At 38.6% G+C, this 21,004-nt stretch overlaps 1 long non-coding RNA gene across 3 annotated transcripts in view; it reads left to right on the plus strand.

Moving 5' to 3' along the window:
* LOC114084573 (uncharacterized) overlaps positions 1-21,004 on the plus strand; it is a 68,025-nt gene that overhangs the window by 9,314 nt on the left and 37,707 nt on the right. The window contains exon 4 of one of the 3 annotated variants that reach the window (XR_011704975.1): positions 11,700-11,755. The exons of the other annotated variants lie outside the window; for them this stretch is intronic. This is a non-coding gene — a long non-coding RNA (uncharacterized lncRNA). The remainder of the gene's footprint in view (positions 1-11,699; positions 11,756-21,004) is intronic. 3 annotated transcript variants of the gene reach the window in all.

Consider the following 21,004-nt stretch of genomic DNA (forward strand, 5'->3'; position numbering starts at 1 on the left):
TAAAATCAACCATTTAAACATAAAAATTCAGTAGCATTTAGTTCATTCACAATGTTGACCAGCCACTATCTGTGTCTAGTCCCACAACTTCTTCATCACCCCAGAACACCCTGAACCCATTAAGTAATGACTCTGCATTCCTCCCACCCCTCTGCCCGCATTGCCTGGCAATCACTAATCTGCTTCCTGTCTCCAGGGATTTGCCTGTTTTAGAGATTTATACAAATGGAATTATAGAATTTATTCTTTTTTTGTGTCCAAATACATTTTTTTATTAGTTGTTCAAAACATTACATAGCTCTTGATATATCATATTTCATACATTTGATTCAAGAGGGTTATGAACTCCCATTTTTCCCCTGTACACAGATTGCAGAATCACATCGGTTACACATCCACGTTTTTACATACTAAAAACATCTGTTGTATTCTGTTGCCTTTCCTATTCTCTACTATCCCCCCACCCCTCCACTCCCCTCCCATCTTCTCTCTCTACCCCATCTACTGTACTTCATTTCTCTCCCTTGTTTTTTCCCCCTTTCCCTTTTATATGTAATTCTGTATAATGATGAGGGTCTCCTTCCATTTCCATGCAATTTCCCTTCTCTCTCCTTTTCCCTCCCACCTCTCGTCCCTGTTTAATGTTAATCTTCTTCTCATGCTCTTCCTCCCTGCTCTGTTCTTAGTTGCTCTCCTTATAGCAAAGATGACATTTGGCATTTGTTTTTTAGGGATTGGCTAGCTTCACTTAGCATAATCTGCTCTAGTGCCATCCATTTCCCTGAAAATGCCATGATTTTGTCATTTTTTAGTGCTGAGTAGTACTCCATTGTGTATAAATGCCACATTTTTTAAATCCATTCATCTATTGAAGGACATCTAGGTTGGTTCCACAGTCTAGCTATTGTGAATTGTGCTGCTATGAACATCGATGTGGCAGTTTCCCTATAGTACGCTCTTTTAAGGTCTTCAGGGAATAGTCCAAGAAGGGCAATAGCTTGGTCAAATGGTGGTTCCATTCCCAGCTTTCCCAGGAATCTCCATACTGCTTTCCAAATTGGCTACACCAATTTGCAGTCTCACCAGCAATGTACAAGTGTACTCTTTTCCCCACATCCTCGCCAGCACTTGTTGTTTGACTTCATAATGGCTGCCAATCTTACTGGAGTGAGATGGTATCTTAGGGTGGTTTTGATTTGCATTTCTCTGACTGCTAGAGATGGTGAGCATTTTTTCATGTACTTGTTGATTGATTGTGTGTCCTCCTCTGAGAAGTGTCTGTTCAGGTCCTTGGCCCATTTGTTGATTGGGTTATTTTTTATCTTATTGTTTAGTTTTTTGAGTTCTTTGTATACTCTGGATATTAGGGCTCTATCTGAAGTGTGAGGAGTAAAAATTTGTTCCCAGGATGTAGGCTCCCTATTTACTTCTCTTATTGTTTCTCTTGCTGAGAAAAAACTTTTTAGTTTAAATAAGTCCCATTTGATGATTCTTGTTATTAACTCTTGTGCTATGGGTGTCCTATTAAGGAACTTGGAGCCCGACCTCACAGTATGTAGATCGGAGCCAACTTTTTCTTCTATCAGATGCAGAGTCTCTGATTTGATATCAAGCTCCTTGATCCATTTTGAGTTAACTTTTGGGCATGGCGAGCGAAAGGGATTCAGTTTCATTTTGTTGCATATGGATTTCCAGTTTTCCCAGCACCATTTGTTGAAGATGCTATCCTTCCTCCATTGCATGCTTTTAGCACCTTTATCAAATATAAGATAGTTGTAATTTTGTGGATTGGTCTCTGTGTCCTCTATTCTGTACCATTGGTCCACCCGCCTGTTTTGGTACCAGTACCATGCTGTTTTTGTTACTATTGCTCTGTAGTATAGTTTGAAGTCTGGTATTGCTATACCGCCTGATTCATACTTCCTGCTTAGAATTGCTTTTGCTATTCTGGGTCTTTTATTTTTCCATATGAATTTCATGATTGTTTTCTCTATTTCTACAAGAAATGCCATTGGGATTTTAATTGGCATTGCATTAAACCTATAGAGAACTTTTGGTAATATCACCATTTTGATGATGTTAGTTTTGCCTATCTATGAACAGGGTATATTTTTCCATCTTCTAAGATCTTCTTCTATTTCTCTCTTTAGGGTTCTGTAGTTTTCATTGTATAAGTCTTTCACCTCTTTTGTTAGGTTGATTCCCAAGTATTTTACTTTTTTTTTTTTTTTTTTTTGAGGATATTGTGAATGGGGTGTTTTTCCTCATTTCCATTTCAGAAGTTTTGTCGCTGATATACAGAAATGCCTTTGATTTATGCGTGTTGATTTTATATCCTGCCACTTTGCTGAATTCATTTATTAGTTCTAGTAGTTTCTTTGTAGACCCTTTTGGGTCTTCTAGGTATAGAATCATGTCTTCTGCAAATAGTGATAATTTAAGTTCTTCTTTTCCTATTTTTATGCCTTTAATTTCTTTTGTCTGTCTAATTGCTCTGGCCAGTATTTTGAGAACTATGTTGAATAGACGTGGTGAGAGAGGGCATCCCTGTCTTGTTCCAGATTTCAGAGGGAATGCCTTCAGTTTTTCTCCATTTAGAATGATGCTAGCCTGAGGCTTAGCATAGATAGCTTTTACAATGTTGAGGTAAGTTCCTGTTATCCCTAGTTTTTCTGGTGTTTTGAACATAAAGGGATGCTGTACTTTGTCGAATGCTTTTTCTGCGTCTATTGAGATGATCATGTGGTTCTTATCTTTAAGTCTATTGATGTGGTGAATAACATTTATTGATTTCCGTATATTGATCCAGCCTTGCATCCCAGGGATGAATCCTACTTGATCATGGTGCACAATTTTTTTAATATGCTTTTGTATCCGATTCGCCAGAATTTTATTGAGGATTTTTGCATCTATGCTCATTAGAGATATTGGTCTGTAGTTTTCTTTCTTTGAAGTGTCTTTGTCTGGTTTTGGAATCAGTGTGATGTTGGTCTCATAGAATGAATTTGGAAGAGCTCCTTCTTTTTCTATTTCCTGAAATAACTTGAAAAGTATTGGTATTAATTCTTCTTCAAAGGTTTTGTAAAACTCTGCTGTATACCCATCCAGTCCAGGGCTTTTCTTAGTTGGTAGTCTTTTGATGGCTTCTTCTATTTCCTCCTTTGTTATTGGTCTGTTTAAATTGTGTGTATCTTCCTGACTCAATCTGGGCAAATCATATGATTTAAGAAATTTATTGATATCTTCACTATCTTCTATTTTATTGGAATATAGGGTTTCAAAATAATTTCTAAGTATCTTCTGAATTTCTGTAGTGTCTGTTGTGACTTTGCCTTTTTCATCCCGTATGTTAGTAATTTGAGTTCTCTCTCTTCTTCTCTTCGTTAGCATGGCTAAGGGTCTGTGGATCTTATTTATTTTTTCGAAGAACCAACTTTTAGTTTTATCAATTTTTTCAATGGTTTCTTTTGTTTCAATTTGGTTGATTTCTGCTCTGATTTTAATTATTTCTTGCCTTCTGCTACATTTGCTGTTGTTTTGCTCTTCCTTTTCTAGGGTTTTGAGATGAAGTGTGAGCTCATTTATTTGTTGGTTTTTTTCTTTTTTTGAGGAATGAACTCCAGGCAATGAATTTCCCTCTTTAAACTGCTTTCATTGTGTCCCATAGATTCCGATATGTTGTGTCTGTATTTTCATTTCTCTCTAAGAATTTTTTGATTTCCTCCTTTATGTCTTCTGTAACCCATTGATCATTCAGTAACATATTGTTCATTTTCCAGGTGATGCAGGATTTTTCCTTCCTTCTTTTATCATTGATTTCCAGTTTCATTCCATTATGATCATTTAAGATACATGGTATTATCTCCACACCTTTATATTTACTAAGGGTTGCCCTATGGCATAATGTATGGTCTATCTTTGAGAAGGATCCATGTGCTGCTGAGAAGAACGTGTATCCACATGATGATGGTTGATATATTCTATATATGTCAGTTAAGTCTAGGTTATTGATTGTGTTATTGATTTCTATAGTTTCTTTATTCAACTTTTGTCTGGAGGATCTGTCCAATGATGAGAGCGGTGTGTTGAAGTCACCCATAATTATTGTGTTGTGATCTATTTGATTCTTGAACTTGAGGAGAATTTGTTTTATGAACGTTGCAGCACCATTATTTGGTGCATACATATTGATAATTGTTATGTCTTGTTGGTGAATGGTTCCTTTTAACAGTATATAGTGTCCTTCTTTTTCCCTTTTGATTAACTTAGGTTTGAAGTTGATTTTATTCGATATGGGTATAGCCACTCCTGCTTGCTTCCGAGGACCATATGAGTGGTATGATTTTTCCCAACCTTTCACCCTCAGCCTGTGTATGTCTTTTCCTATCATATGAGTCTCCTGAAGGCAGCATATTGTTGGGTCTGTTTTTTTTTAATCCAAGTTACTAGCCTATGTTGCTTGATTGGTGAGTTTAAGCCATTAACATTTAGGGTTACTATTGATATATGGTTTGTACTTCCAGTCATGTTCATTTATTTATTTATTTATTTATTTATTTATTTTAATTTGGCTTGTTTTTCCTCTTTGGTTATTTTTTCCCCCCTTTACTGAGTTACCTCCCACTGTTAGTTTTGGGTGCTGTTTTTCATTTCCTCTTCTTGTAGTGTTTTGCTCAAAATGCTTTGCAGTGCTGGTTTTCTGGCTGTGAATTCTTTAAACTTTTGTTTATTGTGAAATATTTTAATTTCATTGTCAAACCTGAAGCTTAATTTTGCTGGATTTAGTATTCTTGGTTGGAATCCATTATTTTTCAGCGTTTGAAATACGTTGTTCCAGGATCTTCTCGCTTTCAACGTCTGTGATGAAAAATCAGTCGTTAACCTAATTGGTTTACCCCTGAATGTAATCTGCCTCCTTTCTCTTGTAGCTTTTAATATTCTCTCCTTGTTCTGTATGTTGGATATCTTCATAATAATGTGTCTTGGAGTTGGTCTATTATGGTTTTGTATGTTTGGGGTCCTGTAGGCTTCCAGGATTTGGCATTCCATTCCATCTTTCATATCTGGAAAGTTTTCTAAGATTATTTCATTCAACAGATTGTTCATTCATTTGGTTTGGACCTCTATACCTTCCTCTATCACAATGACTCTTAAGTTTGATTTTTTTATGACATCCCATATCTCTTGGATGTTTTGCGCGTGGTTTCTTACCAGCCTTTCTGCGTTGACTATATTCTTTTTGAGTTGATAAACTTTGTCTTCATTATCTGATGTTCTGACTTCTATTTGATCTAGTCTATTTGTAATATTCTCATTTAAGTTTTTGATTTGGTTTATGGTTTCCTGCATTTCTAGGATTACTGTTTGGTTTTTTAAAAAATCTCTATCTCCTGGTAGAGTTCATTTTTTGCTTTTTGAATCTGCTTATGCAATTCATTTTCAAAGTATTCTTTCATTGTTTGGACTTGCTGTCTAATGACTTCTTTAAGATTCCATTCCATCTGAGTCAGGTATGCCTTGACTTCTTTCCGTGTCCATTTTTCTGATGCCTCTAGGTTCTCCTGTAAATTTAAGTTGTCCTGCATTGTTTGTAATCCTTTTCTCCCTTGTTTTTTCATGGTGTTCATGTTACTTTCCAACTCTGTTTAACTGCTGTGTTTCTGTTTTCTCCTATAAATTTGTTTTGGTTTTGTATATCTCTGTGGTCTCTCCTTTGTGGTGGGAGACTATGCCTAGAGATGTTGGGCTTTATTGTAATTTAAAGCTGATTCATTCGATTCATAAAAGGCTTACGGATTTTGTAGGCATATAGTGATCTGTTGTTTGGTCTAAGGACTTTATGTTTAGGTTAGGTGCTATGATGGTATGAAGGATAGTATGTCTTGGCTGCTTTGGAAGATTTCTCTACTGAAGGGGGATATTAACAGGCGAATGGATCAGGGTATTTGGTAATAGCCAGGTATTTAGGATCCCTCGAAACAATCACCTATTTGCATTTAGAAAATTACACATAATGAAAGTCGTAAATGCTTGGGATGAAAGTTAGGGGGAAGGGGAAGGAAGGAGTCCTTAGAGAGAAAGAGGGAGAAAAACATAGGTAGAATAGAGGAGAATGGAAAGAACAATAAAAATTGAAAAGGGAAAGAAAAAAAAAAAAGATAAATGAAGTCTTAGAGTTCTTCCAGTAGGCAGAGCTGTGCCCTCTGAGACGATCTTCTGCCCTCTATGTGTGCCGGCAGCAATCCCTGTAAGGTGACTCCTCTTCCCCTACTGGGCGTCTCTCCAGTCCTGTTAGTCCAGAGCCGTTTCTCTTCTCCGGCCCCTCCCTCCCTTCCTCCTGCCAGCCAGCCAGACTCCGCTCACCGGAGGCGATCCCCAAGGATCTGGTTACACTTGCAGCCCCACTGCGTGCTCTATTTCCCGAATGACTGAGCACTCTCTCTGTCATTCATCCAGACCCCAGGGTTGTGGAGCGGTGATCTGGGAACCGACAGTTTAATTTGTCTGGACCCCTTTGGTGGCCACGCCCCCAGGAACTGGCGGCTAAGGCCTTGGGTTTCGCAGCTGGTGGTAGGGGGAGTTGGGGTTTGGGAGTCCCCTCTGCTTCCCTCGGCCCCTACAGTCACGCCCACGAAGCTCTGGGGCGAGATTTTTGAGGTTTCCCAGCTGTATGTATCTGGTGGGGGTGGGAGTCACACACCTGCTAAAGCCAATTCCGCTGGGAAGGGATCCCATCCGCCGAACTCTGGTGACGTCAGCTCTCTGCTATGGCGGGCCCCAGACTCCTTGCCGGATTGTCCGATGGGAGGGGTGGGTCTGGCCTGTCTCTGGCGTGTCCCAGTCTTGGATTGAGTTCTGGTTCGCTTTTTCATGAAGGCTTGGTTAGCAACCTCTTCATAGGGTCTCTCCGCTGCACAGTGCTGAACCGCCTCCTACTGTGCTGGTCGCCAGGCAGTGGCTGCGGCCTGGACCTCCACGCCGCGTGCCGAGATTCACCCGTCTGGGGCAAGCTGTCACCTCCAATAATCCCAAATTCCCCAGCAGGTTTCACTTCAGCAGAATTTTGCTGGGAGTGTCTCAGCAGGTAGAATCTGAACGTTCTAATGCGTCTCTCTGTCCACGTGGTTGAGAAGGTACTGAAAGCGCTGCCTCCCCGCCCGCCGCCATGTTGAGTCTCCCCGAATTTATTCTTTTTTTAGGGCTTCTTTCACTTAGCTAGAAGTGTATGATGGTTCTGGTTTCTCAACATTCTTACCAACACTTATTCTCTGGTAATTTTTGGTTATAGCCGTCCTGGTGGGTGTGAAGAGTTATCTCATTCTGATTTTGATTTGCATTTCCTAACAACTAATGACATTGAATAGACCCTTTGTAGATCTTCTTTGTAGATCTTCTTTGGATAAATGTCTGTTGGAATCCTTTGCCCATTTTTTAATTGAGTTGCTTTATTAGTGTGACAGGAAAACACCCCCCAACAGATACAGATAGGTAGGAGGTAGGAGGATAGATAGATACTGAATTCCAGACTCTATTGGTTAGATGATTTTCAAATATTTCCCCCATTTTGCAGATTGTCTCATTTTCTTGATTTGTTCCTTGATGCACAAAAGTTATAATTTTGATAAAATTGATGTAGCTATTTTTTTATTGATCTATTTCTTTTTAGTTGTCAATGGACATTCATTTTATTTAATTATATACGGTGCTGAGAATCGAGCCCAGTGCCTCATACATGCTAGGCAAGCACTCTACCTCTGAGCCACAACTCCAGCCCTTTGACCTGTTTCTTTCTCTTTTTCCCCCAATGCTAGGATTGAGCCCTTTTTGTGTTTGTTTTTTGAGATGAAGCTTCACTATCTGCTTATAACGGTGGTCTCAGCTTCCTAGACTCAAGCAATCGATCCTTTGCCTTGACCTCCCCAGTACTGGGAATATAGTCGTGTGTCCAGGTTCTGCTGTTACTTATGTTTTTGTTGTCATATCTAAAAAAAATACTGTCAAATCCAAGGTCATGAAGGTTTGTCCCGTGTAGGTCTAATACAGTTTGAGTTATTCGTTGTATTATGTATTGAGGGTAGGGGTTCAACCTCATTCTCTTTATGTGGATATCTAATTGTCCAGCACCATTTATTAAAGATTATTCTCCACCACTGAATAGTGTTAGTACCTTGTGGTCAAAAACCCAATTGACCATAGATAGATGTTTGGTCTGTCTCTGGATTTTTGAGTTGGTCTGTATGTTTATCTTTTGCCAAGACTTCTGTCAGTTTTAAATCAAACTGGGAATCATGAGTTCTCCAGTTTTGTTCTTTTCCAAGATTTTTTGGCTCTTTGAAGCTTGCAACTCCATATAAATTTAAGAATTAGTTTTTCTGTATATGCAAAAAAGGTCTTTAATTTTGATAGGGATTGTATTAAATCTGTAGGTCACTTTGGACAGTATTGCCTTCTTACTATTTAGTCTTTCCATGTATTTAGATATTAATTTTTTCAGTGAACAAGTCTTTCACTGTCTAGCCTAAGCTCAGTTTATTCCTAAATGTATTATTTTTTTGGATATTACTGTAAATAGAATTTTTTTATTGGAGCGTCCATTGGTGGAATATAGGAACACTATTGATATTTGCATATTGCTCTTGTACCCCCACAATTATGCAATGTTATTTTCTAGCTGTAGTAGTTTGTTGTAGGTTTGTGTGTGTTTGTATTCTTAATGTTTTCTGCATGTAAGAACAGGTCACTTTCAAATGGAATTAGTTTGACCTCTTCCTTTCCAATGTGAATTTTTTTCATGCCTGATATTTCTGGGTAGAACTTTCAGTGTTAAACACAAGTAGTGAAAGTATCATCCTTGCTTCAGTCCTGAATTTAAGGGCAAAAGCTTTCACTCTTTCACCATTAAATGTGATGTTGGCTATGGGTTTTTCATAAAGATCCTTCATCATATTGGGTAAATGTTCTTCATTCCCTGGTTTTCTGAGTCTTTCTGTCATGAAAAGGTATTGGATTTGTCAAGTACTTTTTCTGTTTGGAAATAATTGTACGTTTTCCCCCTTTATTAATTCTAGTATTTTGTGTGTGTGTGTGTGTGTGTGTGTGTGTGTGTGTTTTGCTGGGAATCCCTTTATTTTATAATGTTGTGTATTACATTTATTTTTCTCATGTTGAACCACCCTGGCATTACTGGGTAAATCTGACTTGTGTAATTTTATTAGTCATATTTGTTGTTCTTTGACATAAGAGCACTTTTGTGACTTTTTTAAAGAAGCCTTTTAAGTTTTGGTTTATATTGTACTTAGCTATTTTGTTTTAGAAACTATTTGTCTCATGTGAAGTATTTCTCGCTTCAGTAACTTTTCCAAATAACTCCCGTTTACTATACTTAAAAGACAGCAGTTTATAGATCTCAGGAGCTTTTTTTCTGGTAAGAATTTGGACTTCTCTACACTCCAACTATCAGTTTAGGCCCTTATAGTGAAAATGACTCAAGAATATTGGAAAGAGAAAGATCTACAATATCTGTTTATTTAATTTCATGTTATACATAAAAAATTAAAATGCCAATTCAGAAAATAATATAAACTATAATTTCTTCTTTTCCCTCATTTTATTTTATTTGTTTATTTATTTATTTTGGAGATGGGATCTTGCTATGTTTCCCAGGATGGTGTCAAACTGCTAGGCTCAAACAAGTAATCTTCTTGCCTCATCCTCCTTCCTGGGTAACTGGGACCACAGGTGTGCACTACTATCCCTGGCTCTGACTTTTTTTTTTTGTTTGCTTTCTTTTGCACTCTTATGTATAACATACTCAGAAAATGCCTTGGCTCAGTCATCTCAGGTTTTTTTCTTTAGCTGATTTATTTCTACCATTTAACCAGCTACCAACTTTAGACCATAATGACTTCTTCCTCCTAGATTTCTTGTTTCTTTTCATTACAGCTGTTCTTCCTTTATCTGTATGATTTCCTTTCATAACCTTGGAAGAGACAATAAGCCTGTTTTGGTTAGAGTCCTTTTATTTGTTTTACTAATGGTTTCTTTGGTTTTCCTATCTTCTCTGGGGTGGGTTTTTGCTATTTGATGATGTTTGATGAGATAAGGAAATACATGAGAAAAGAATTGTAGAAAAATAAAGAAGTTTGTAAAGTGAAAATGTTTTTTTGCCTTCCTTGCTGAGAGCACAGCATGAATTAGGCTTTCCGTAGATGCACTGATCCATGTGCTTATGACAGTTGCACCTGTGTATCCTTATGTGAATCAAGTTTCACAGTATCTTTATTTTATTTTTATTTGCTGCTGAGTATGGAAAGTGCCTCATACATGGTAGGCGAGTGCTCTACCTCTGAGCCATGAACCCTGCCCAAATCAAGTTTTTGTTCATTTGCAAAGTTTCTCATATGGAGGCATCATACATTGTGCTAGATATTAGTTCTATTGATATTAAAATTGACTGCTGTAATTGTGAGAAAAACAGCAATGGGAGCCAGGCACATGAGGTACCTGCTGTAATCCCAGCAACTTTGGAGACAGAGATAGGAGGATCACAAATTCATGACCAGCATGGGCAACTTAGTGAGACCGTCTCAAAATTAAAAATGAAAAGGGCTGGGAGTAACACAACAGTGAAGCTCCTCTGGGCTCAATCGGCAGTAGTAACAAACAAACAAACAAACAAACACACAAACAAAAAAAACCGAGCAGGGGTGGGGAAGTATATGTCAATGAAAGAACATAATTTAATGAAATGGTTAAATTTTTATGAATGTAGTTTGACAATTCTGCCAAGTTGAAGTCAGGAACAAATTCCAGCTCAGCTTCAAAACAGTTTCTCTTCCGAGCACTTAGACCTTGAAAATGGTACATCTTTGACACTAATCAGGACTAGCACTTATTACTTTAGTTTTCAAACTTAAAATGATTCTAGGTTGGATACCGTGATACATGCCTGTGAACCCAACAATTTGGGAGCCTGAGGCAGGAGAATTGCAAGTTCTAGGTTAACCTTGGCAACTTAGCCTGTTTCACAATACAGAATAGAAAAAGAGGCCGGGGACATCATTCAGTAGTACACCACTCAAGATCCCAGTACACCCCCCCACCCCCAAATAAAAAAGATTCCAAAGCAGCAGCTGATACTTTAATTGGTTTTGTTTGTTTGCTTTTAGTTTTAGATCTCTTTTAAAAAATAGTACAGGACTGGTTGTCCTTTCAGAAAAAAATTGTTTCTCCAGCATTTGGTAACCACAATATTTTGACTCTTTATCTCTGGACCACACTAATTTGGAATTTGACAGTTAAGTTGAATTTGAATTGGGTGACTCTCTCCCTTGTCCTGTGAAACTGCATGTAATTGGAAATTATGAGATGATTTTCTGATATAAAGAAGCTTTTCTTTATAAAAGCTTCTTTATATCAGTTATTTGTTGGCATAGAGATGTGAGCTGATCACTGATTATACTGTTTTTTTTTTTTTTTCTGAAAAGAAATCTGTGTGTCTCACACCTTAGTAATACTTTCTTCCTAGGTAGGCATTCCTTCCATTTCCAAAGGAGACTTTTGTTTTGAACTTCTCTTTTTGCAAAATGTCCAAGGAATCAGAGGACAGTTTTGAGTCTTTAGGAACCTTCTTTTTCACTGACTGTCAGCATGACCTCTTAGAGACATGGTGGTAATCCCCAACCTCTTGTTTATCACAGATCCCAGATTACAGGAATGCAGTCATCATGGCCAAGTCTCTAGTCTCGGCCAAGAGGTAGGTGGGATCTCATACCTGTTCTTGGTTTTGCTTTTAAGGATGTTTCTGATCAAGTCCCAGGCATTCCCAACCAGATGTCAAGGGCACCCCCAGAATCCCTTCTTTCTCTTTCATGTATTGATTTTAAGATTGTCCTGCCAACTCTATTTATTTTCAGTTTCTTCACCACCCCCCCCCCCATCTCAGCCCTTGACTGCCAGTCATATTTCTTGACCAAAGCCATCCAGGTCTGGGGAATACTAATTAGCACCTCCTTCCCTTCCAGATAGGCAAACACTTGTGGGTCTTTAAATCTGCCATTTAAAATTCTGGTGAATATACCTTGTGGTTGTTTGCTGCCTCTTATTGAAAGAACTAAGTAATTTATTAACAGATATATATCTAGTTGAGAGGCCACTTATTTGTACATTATTAAAGGTAACATTTTAAGAAACTGAAGCTCTCTGAGCTATACAGAGTGGGCAGCCCTGAGTCTGTACAGTGAGTTTTAGCCTTAAGTAACTGATGAGTCAGGGATAGAGTACTTAAAATTGGATTTTGGATGATAGAATTTCATGTGGCATTATTTTCTAGAGAAGCCAGTCAATTGGAGAGGGAAGGAACAAAAGCACAGATAGGAATGAAGTCTTTTTTTCCTTAAAATAGGTCTTCTAAAATGATTTTCCAATTGAATACCTTATCTATGTGGGTCATTGTTGAGTCCTGTGGTATGAAAGAAGGCATAAAGTACCTCCACACTGGGCCCAGGTACTGTTAATATTAAAGAATGAGGAGAATGTCCATAGTAAGCCATGATTTTGTAAATCTTGTAGGTAAGTTGTTTGATATTATTAATTAAGCCTGCCAGTGTGTATGCTTAGTGTATTAAATAAAATAAGTTAGTCTTGGGAAAAAACTGTTATGCAACCCCATTCTTATGGCATACCAACCACAGACAAGCTTGTGTCTCCACCCCACGTGCCTTCTGTAAGCTTTATCATTGGGTCGCTTGTTGTCCATTTGATTAAGTTGCATTTCAGAATATAAGCATTTCAAACAGTTTTTCTAAACATTTGTTCAAAGGCTGCTTTAATTTCTATTTAATTTTCTCTGATTTTCATGCTTTTTAAAAATTAAGATGAAACACAAAATATATTATTGTCCCTTGGCATCTGCAGGGGATTAGTTCCAGGACCCCCTATAAATACCAAAATTTACAGATGCTCAATTCCCTTATATAAAATGGGATAGTATTTGCATAAGACATATGCACTTCCTCTTGTGTTCTTTCAAGTATGTCAAAATTACATACATATGATATTTAATACAATGTAAATGCTATGTAAATTGTTGGTATACTGATAGATGACAAAAGGAAACTACATGTTCAGTACAGCTGTAATTCTTTTCCCCCAAATATTTTTAGCCCCTGGTTGAATCTATGGATGTGGAAGTTGTGGGTACAGAGGGCTGAGAGTAATCATTTTGAAGGTTCCAATTCACTAGCATTTAATGCGTTTATAGTGTTATGCACTATTATGTGTCTAGTGTACATAGTACTGATGAGAGTCAATGTAATTCCCATTTTTTTCTTATGTGTTTTTAGCTATTCTTGTGAGCTGTTAGATAAGAGGTTGTTTTAATTTTTGGTGTTGGGAAACCAAAACTGGGAGAACTTGTGTCCTTAAGACTTGAATGTTTGCTGTGCATTGGGTTCTGGTGTTGGAAGACAGAGTGAAACCTAGTATTCTGCTCCAGAGTCAGGCCAGTGATTGAGGTGACATGCTGTGGCCAGGAACCTAATGAAGCAAGGCACAAGGCAGTGAGGAGGAGGGCATAGGTTAAGAAGAAAAGGGTAGAAAATGATGTACCATGGAAAGACTAGTTCTTTTTTTTTAAAAAAATTTTTATTGTTGGTTGTTCAAAACATTACATAGTTCTTGATATATCATATTTCACACTTTGATTCAAGTGGGTTATGAACTCCCATTTTTACCCCATATACAGATTGCAGAATCACATCAGTTACACATCCATTGATTTACATATTGCCATACTAGTGTCTGTTGTATTCTGCTGCCTTTCCTATCCTCTACTATCCTCCCTCCCCTCCCCTCCCCTCCCCTCTTCTCTCTCTACCCCCTCTACTGTAATTCATTTCTCCCCCTTGTATTTTTTCCCTTTCCCCTCACTTCCTCTTGTATGTAATTTTGTATAACCCTGAGGGTCTCCTTCCATTTCCATGCAATTTCCCTTCTCTCTCCCTTTCCCTCCCACCTCTCATCCCTGTTTAATGTTAATCTTCTTCTCCTGCTCTTCATCCCTACTCTGTTCTTAGTTACTCTCCTTATATCAAAGAAGACATTTGGCATTTGTTTTTTAGGGATTGGCTAGCTTCACTTAGCATAATCTGCTCTAATGCCATCCATTTCCCTGGAAATTCTATGATTTTGTCATTTTTTAATGCAGAGTAATACTCCATTGTGTATAAATGCCACATTTTTTTTATCCATTCGTCTATTGAAGGGCATCTAGATTGGTTCCACAGTCTTGCTATTGTGAATTGTGCTGCTATGAACATCGATGTAGCAGTGTCCCTGTAGCATGCACTTTTTAGGTCTTTAGGGAATAGACCGAGAAGGGGAATAGCTGGGTCAAATGGTGGTTCCATTCCCAGCTTTCCAAGAAATCTCCATACTGCTTTCCAAATTGGCTGCACCAATTTGCAGTCCCACCAGCAATGTACAGGTGTACCCTTTTCCCCACATCCTCGCCAGCACTTGTTGTTGTTTGACTTCCTAATGGCTGCCAATCTTACTGGAGTGAGATGGTATCTTAGGGTGGTTTTGATTTGCATTTCTCTGACTGCTAGAGATGGTGAGCATTTTTTCATGTACTTGTTGATTGATTGTATGTCCTCCTCTGAGAAGTGTCTGTTCAGGTCCTTGGCCCATTTGTTGATTGGGTTATTTTTTATCTTATTGTCTAATTTTTTGAGTTCTTTGTATACTCTGGATATTAGGGCTCTATCTGAAGTGTGAGGGGTAAAGATTTGTTCCCAGGATGTAGGCTCCCTATTTACCTCTATTATTGTTTCTTTTGCTGAGAAAAAACTTTTTAGTTTGAGTAAGTCCCATTTGTTGATTCTAGTTATTAACTCTTGTGCTATGGGTGTCCTATTGAGGAATTTGGAGCCCGACCCCACAGTATGTAGATCGGAGCCAACGTTTTCTTCTATCAGACTCCGTGTCTCTGATTTGATATCAAGCTCCATGATCCATTATGAGTTAACTTTTGTGCATGGCGAGAGAAAGGGATTCAGTTTCATTTTGTTGCATGTGGATTTCCAGTTTTCCCAGCACCATTTGTTGAAGATGCTATCCTTCCTCCATTGCATGCTTTTAGCCCCTTTATCAAATATAAGATAGTTGTAGTTTTGTGGATTGGTTTCTGTGTCCTCTGTTCTGTACCATTGGTCCACCCGCCTGTTTTGGTACCAGTACCATGCTGTTTTTGTTACTCTTGCTCTGTAGTATAGTTTGAAGTCTGGTATCGCTATACCGCCTGATTCACACTTTCTGCTTAGCATTGTTTTTGCTATTCTGGGTCTTTTGTTTTTCCATATGAATTTCATGATTGCTTTCTTTATTTCTACAAGAAATGCCATTGGGATTTTGATTGGCATTGCATTAAACCTATAGAGAACTTTTGGTAATATCACCATTTTGATGATGTTAGTTTTGCCTATCTATGAACAGGGTATATTTTTCCATCTTCTAAGATCTTCTTCTATTTCTCTCTTTAGGGTTCTGTAGTTTTCATTGTATAAGTCTTTCACCTCTTTTGTTAGGTTGATTCCCAAGTATTTTACTTTTTTTTTTTTTTGAGGATATTGTGAATGGGGTGTTTTTCCTCATTTCCATTTCAGAAGTTTTGTCGCTGATATACAGAAATGCCTTTGATTTATGCGTGTTGATTTTATATCCTGCCACTTTGCTGAATTCATTTATTAGTTCTAGTAGTTTCTTTGTAGACCCTTTTGGGTCTTCTAGGTATAGAATCATGTCTTCTGCAAATAGTGATAATTTAAGTTCTTCTTTTCCTATTTTTATGCCTTTAATTTCTTTTGTCTGTCTAATTGCTCTGGCCAGTGTTTCGAGAACTATGTTGAACAGAAGTGGTGAGAGAGGGCATCCCTGTCTTGTTCCAGATTTTAGAGGGAATGCCTTCAATTTTTCTCCATTTAGAATGATGCTATCCTGAGGCTTAGCATAGATTGCTTTTACAATATTGAGGTATGTTCCTGTTATCCCTAGTTTTTCTAGAGTTTTGAACATAAAGTGATGCTGTACTTTGTTGAATGCTTTTTCTGCATCTATCGAGATGATCATATGGTTCTTATTTTTAAGTCTATTGATGTGGTGAATAACATTTATTGATTTCCGTATATTGAACCAGCCTTGCATCCCAGGGATGAATCCTACTTGATCATGGTGCACAATTTTTTTGATATGTTTTTGTATCCGATTCGCCAGAATTTTATTGAGGATTTTTGCATCTATGTTCATTAGAGATATTGGTCTGTAGTTTTCTTTCTTTGAAGTGTCTTTGTCTGGTTTAGGAATCAGGGTGATGTTGGCCTCGTAGAATGAATTTGGAAGTTCTCCCTCTTTTTCTATTTCCTGAAATAGCTTGAAAAGTATTGGTATTAGTTCCTCTTTAAAGGTTTTGTAAAACTCTGCTGTATATCCATCCGGTCCTGGGCTTTTCTTAGTTGGTAGTCCTTTGATGGTTTCTTCTATTTCCTCAATTGATATTGGTCTGTTTAGGTTGTCTATATCCTCCTGACTCAATCTGGGCAGATCATATGACTTAAGAAATTTATCGATGCCTTCACTATCTTCTATTTTATTGGAGTATAAGGATTCCAAATAATTTCTGATTATCTTCTGTATTTCTGAAGTGTCTGTTGTGATATTGCCTTTTTCTTGCCGTATGCTAGTAATTTGAGTTCTCTCTCTTCTTCTCTTCATTAGCATGGCTAAGGGTCTGTCGATTTTATTTATTTTTTCAAAGAACCAACTTTTAGTTTTGTCAATTTTTTCAATTGTTTCTTTTGTTTCGATTTCATTAATTTCAGCTCTGATTTTAATTATTTCTTGCCTTCTACTTCTTTTGCTGTTGTTTTGCTCTTCTTTTTCTAGGATTTTGAGATGAAGTATGAGATCATTTATTTGTTGGTTTTTTCTTTTTTTAAGGAATGAACTCCAAGCAATGAATTTTCCTCTTAGAACTGCTTTCAATGTAAGACTAGTTCTTTAAAGGAGAGCTGGGGTTGGTTACATAGATAACAAACCAATAGAGCAAAGAATATTGTGGGAACAAGGAAGGTCTTTTCATGATGACAAAGGGCTCAATTGTTTACGAATTTGTGAAAATTCTAAACATTATGAAGTGAGAATATAGTTTCAGAATGTACGAAGCAGATCCTGATCCGTGCAAGGAGAAATTGATATGTCCAGATGATCATCAGTGAATCCATTATTCCTCTGACAGTAGTAGATAAAACAGGAAGGAAGTCAGTGAGCTGCAGAGGACTTGAGTGTCCACCAGGGGGCTCTCCTTCATAGTTTAGAACACTCCATTCTGGGACAGGAGAAGATCCATTCTTTGTGAGGACATAAGAGTATAATCTGGGACATAAAACAAGGCTCACACTAATAATGATTAAAGTTTTATAGAATAAGTTCTGTGGCCTTACTGGAATTAAGAATAATTCCAATAGTGTAAGTCTGGAGTCTGTAGGAACTAAACCACACCCTCCTAGATAACCCGTGTGTTAAAGAATTCAAGAAGGAAATCAGAAGGTATTCAAAACTGAATGAAAATGCAAACAAAGCACATCAAAATTTGTAAGAAGCTGTTAAAGTCTATCTAGGGAGAAATCTGTAAAACTAACACTTGTATTAGAAAAAATTTTCCTTACTTTATTTCAGCCATGTTTTATAGTTTCACCACCCCTCATCTCAGCCCTGTGACTGCCAGTTTTTCTCCTGCTTCATTAAATTTATTCCTAGATATTTTTATTCTTTTGAAGTCTGGTGCAGATGGGATTCTTTTCTTAATTTCCATTCAGATTTGTCCATTGATCGTATATAGAAGAGACCATTGATTTTTGTGTGTTGATCTGGTACTCTGAAACCTTGCTGACTTCCTGTGGTAGCTTTGGTAGTGTTTCAGTGGATTCTTTGTAATTTTCTGTATGTAGGATCATATCATTTGCTAATAGAGCCTTACTTCCTCCTTTCTGATTTGGACTCTTCTTATTCTGTGTCTTGCCCAGCTGCTTTGGCCAGCATAGACAATTTAGTGCTGAGGGGCAGTGATTTGAGGGGGTGTCCTTTTGTTATTCTTGCTCTTCAGGGACAGTTTTTGGTCTTCCAGCTTTGAGGGTCCTGTTAACTTCGGGTTTTCCTAGTCACCCTTTATGAGATTGAGGAAAAACCTTCTCTTCCTAGTGTGTTGGGAGTTCTTAATCATGAGACATTAATTTCTTAAAGGCTTTGTTTTCCTTTGTACTATAGAAACTTTGTTGTGTGTATTTTATTGACTAGGGCTGATTCCTAAAGCAAAGTCACCAATCATAGTCATTGACAATTGTTGGAGGAAGGACTGCCATCACTGTGGTGTGGAGACCTCTTCTATTATTATTAAATGTGGTATATACCATTGTGATGCTATTGACTTATTTATTAATTTTGTACATATCAAAGGCCTGGGGAAGATATTGTGGCCAGGTAAGTCTCACATGAGTTAGTACCTTGTGTTAAATGCTTTTGTTGGCCCACAAACTGTAAAAATGGTATTATTTGTTTATTGAAAGAATGGTTAACTTCTTAGTTAAATGTTGTGCAGCTGTTTGTTGGTGATAATATAGCAAATTGTTGTACAAGTTTTGTAGGGTACACAGTTGATTACTGTTTAAAAACATATCAGAGACCTGGGGTGTAGCTCAGGGGCAGAATGTATATTTAGCATTCAGGAGGCCCTGGGTTTCACTCCCACCATCAGTTTCTCTCTCTCTCTCCTGTGCACGCGCACACACGCGCGTGCACGCGCACGCACACGCACACGCACACTCACCTCCCAGAAATCACAGATTGTGTCTCACTTCATAAGACCAATGTGCACAAAGAGTACACCTGCTGCCTGTTGACTTAAAGACGAGAGTGAGCACCTGTGAACTCACTGCACCACTTGAGAGAGCCATGTGGCCAGGTGCCCTGGACGCCTTCCCTGGGCTTTCTCTAGCCTTCTTCACATGGAGGTTGTCACTAGCCTGAGAATTGTCCATTCTTCATTGTTCTTTATAGTCTACGTTGAAAACAGGTTTCTTAGTGCTTTATTATTTTGCTTGGCTTCTTGTCAATATTATCATAAATGATTTCTCTGGGTACTCTTTTGTTCAGCAGTGTTGTTGAGATTTACCTGCTCAATGACATGGAGGTGGACATTATTATTTTTCACTGTTGTATGATCTTCCCTAGTGTAACTGTTACACACCTGATTTTTCTGTTCTCCAGGCATTGAATATAGAGGGTTTTTTAAAAAAATTCCAAATAATGCTGCTTTAAGCAAGATGATTATAGGTTGAGGGCAGCCCTAGAATTCAGAGAGATCCTCAGCAACTGACCAAGACCCTGTCTCAAAATTCAAAAGGAAAAGGACCAGGGATGTAGCTCAATGGTACAGTGCCCCCGGATTCAATCACCAAAACAATAAAATAAAAAAATAATGAACTTAGACCTGTGTGGCATTTACCCTACAAGGAAACTTCATTAGTCCCTTCCAACATTATGTGACCAAAGAGAAATGAGGCTGCACTGATTTGAAAAGTGCAAATTAGGGATGGGGTTGTGGCTCAGTGGTGAAGTGCTTGCCTAGCATGTGTGAGGCACTGGGTTCGATTCTCAGCACCACATACAAATAAATAAAGGTCCATCAACAACTAAAAAAAAAAATTAAAAAAATAAAAGTGCAGACTAGGTATATCACAGTGCTAGAATGATGAGGGATTGCCACAGACTAGGGGGAGGGAGGGAGAGGGAGTGGTTATGGATACCCAATATAGACAAATGTTCCTGAGCAACATAGTGGTGATTAGTGCAGAGTTTTGAGAATGTACTTAATGCCAATAAACTGAATCTTTTTAAAATGAATAAAATCTTCAACTTTAAAAGAAACTAATTTTAACAAAATAGAAACACATAAAATAAAAAGGAAACAAGAATCAGCAGGGCAGGGTAAGTGTAGCTCTGGGATGGGAACAGTTGTAAAGGTGTGCTCCATGCGTGTTGCTGGCTGAGGGGCCACTAGGAGCTGCTGGCCTGGAGCCGCCATTGCAGGTGTTTCTAGCTCCAGCTGTCTCTTAGGTGGTAGAGGTGCTGGAAGTGGAGCAGCCCTCTTCACAAGCACTGGAGGTGGCCCTGCAGCTGCAAGAGAAGTAAAGGTCAAGAAACTATCCATGTTCTTTCCAGGGACAAAATACTTCCCACTGCCTTTCACAGAGGTCCACACAGGAACCCACTCTTGGAAGTGTCCCCAGAATGCATGCAGACAACGCCAGCTCTGCTTCTCATTGTTCCTGCCCTGCCGCGTTTCTGGTAGATCTGCTCTGCATGTTCAGCCCCGTCCCAGCCCCCCATCCCAGACCTTCTCACCTTCGCCTCTTCCATTTGCTCTGGGTTTTCTATCAAGGCCCTGACCTGGTGGCCTTTGTTCTCCATATGGGGGCTTGTCACACTGACTTGGCTGTGGATGTTACCAGGTAGATTTTGAAGTGAGTGCAAGGAGTGAAGAGACCACCCTAAAAGGAAGGGAGGCTGCCGCATGAGAGGCCTGGTCTTTTGTACCATGAAGTCAGTGATCTTGGCACCCCACTGTTCAGAGGAAAAGACTGAGGCTCAGAGAGGTACAGGGCCAGTTCCAGCTCCTCCAGCTAGGTGACCCTGTCACCCTGGGCAGGCTTACCTTCTCAACATTAGGTCCATCTCCTGTTGGGTGTAGAAACTCAAGATGGTGGACATAGAAGAAGGGGAGTCATAGAAGAAGGCTGGCCTCAGAGTCTCCACCAAGCTTCCCAGCAAATATGCCTGGAACACACATACAGTGCTGGTATCACCCACCTCTGTAGCCACCTCTCCTGCCTGGGTAGGACATTGAGGAGACACAGAGTCAGTGCCAAACTGTGACCCACCAGAAGTGTCT

This window comes from Marmota flaviventris, chromosome 17, assembly GCF_047511675.1.
Source record: "Marmota flaviventris isolate mMarFla1 chromosome 17, mMarFla1.hap1, whole genome shotgun sequence".
Lineage (NCBI taxonomy): Eukaryota > Metazoa > Chordata > Mammalia > Rodentia > Sciuridae > Marmota > Marmota flaviventris.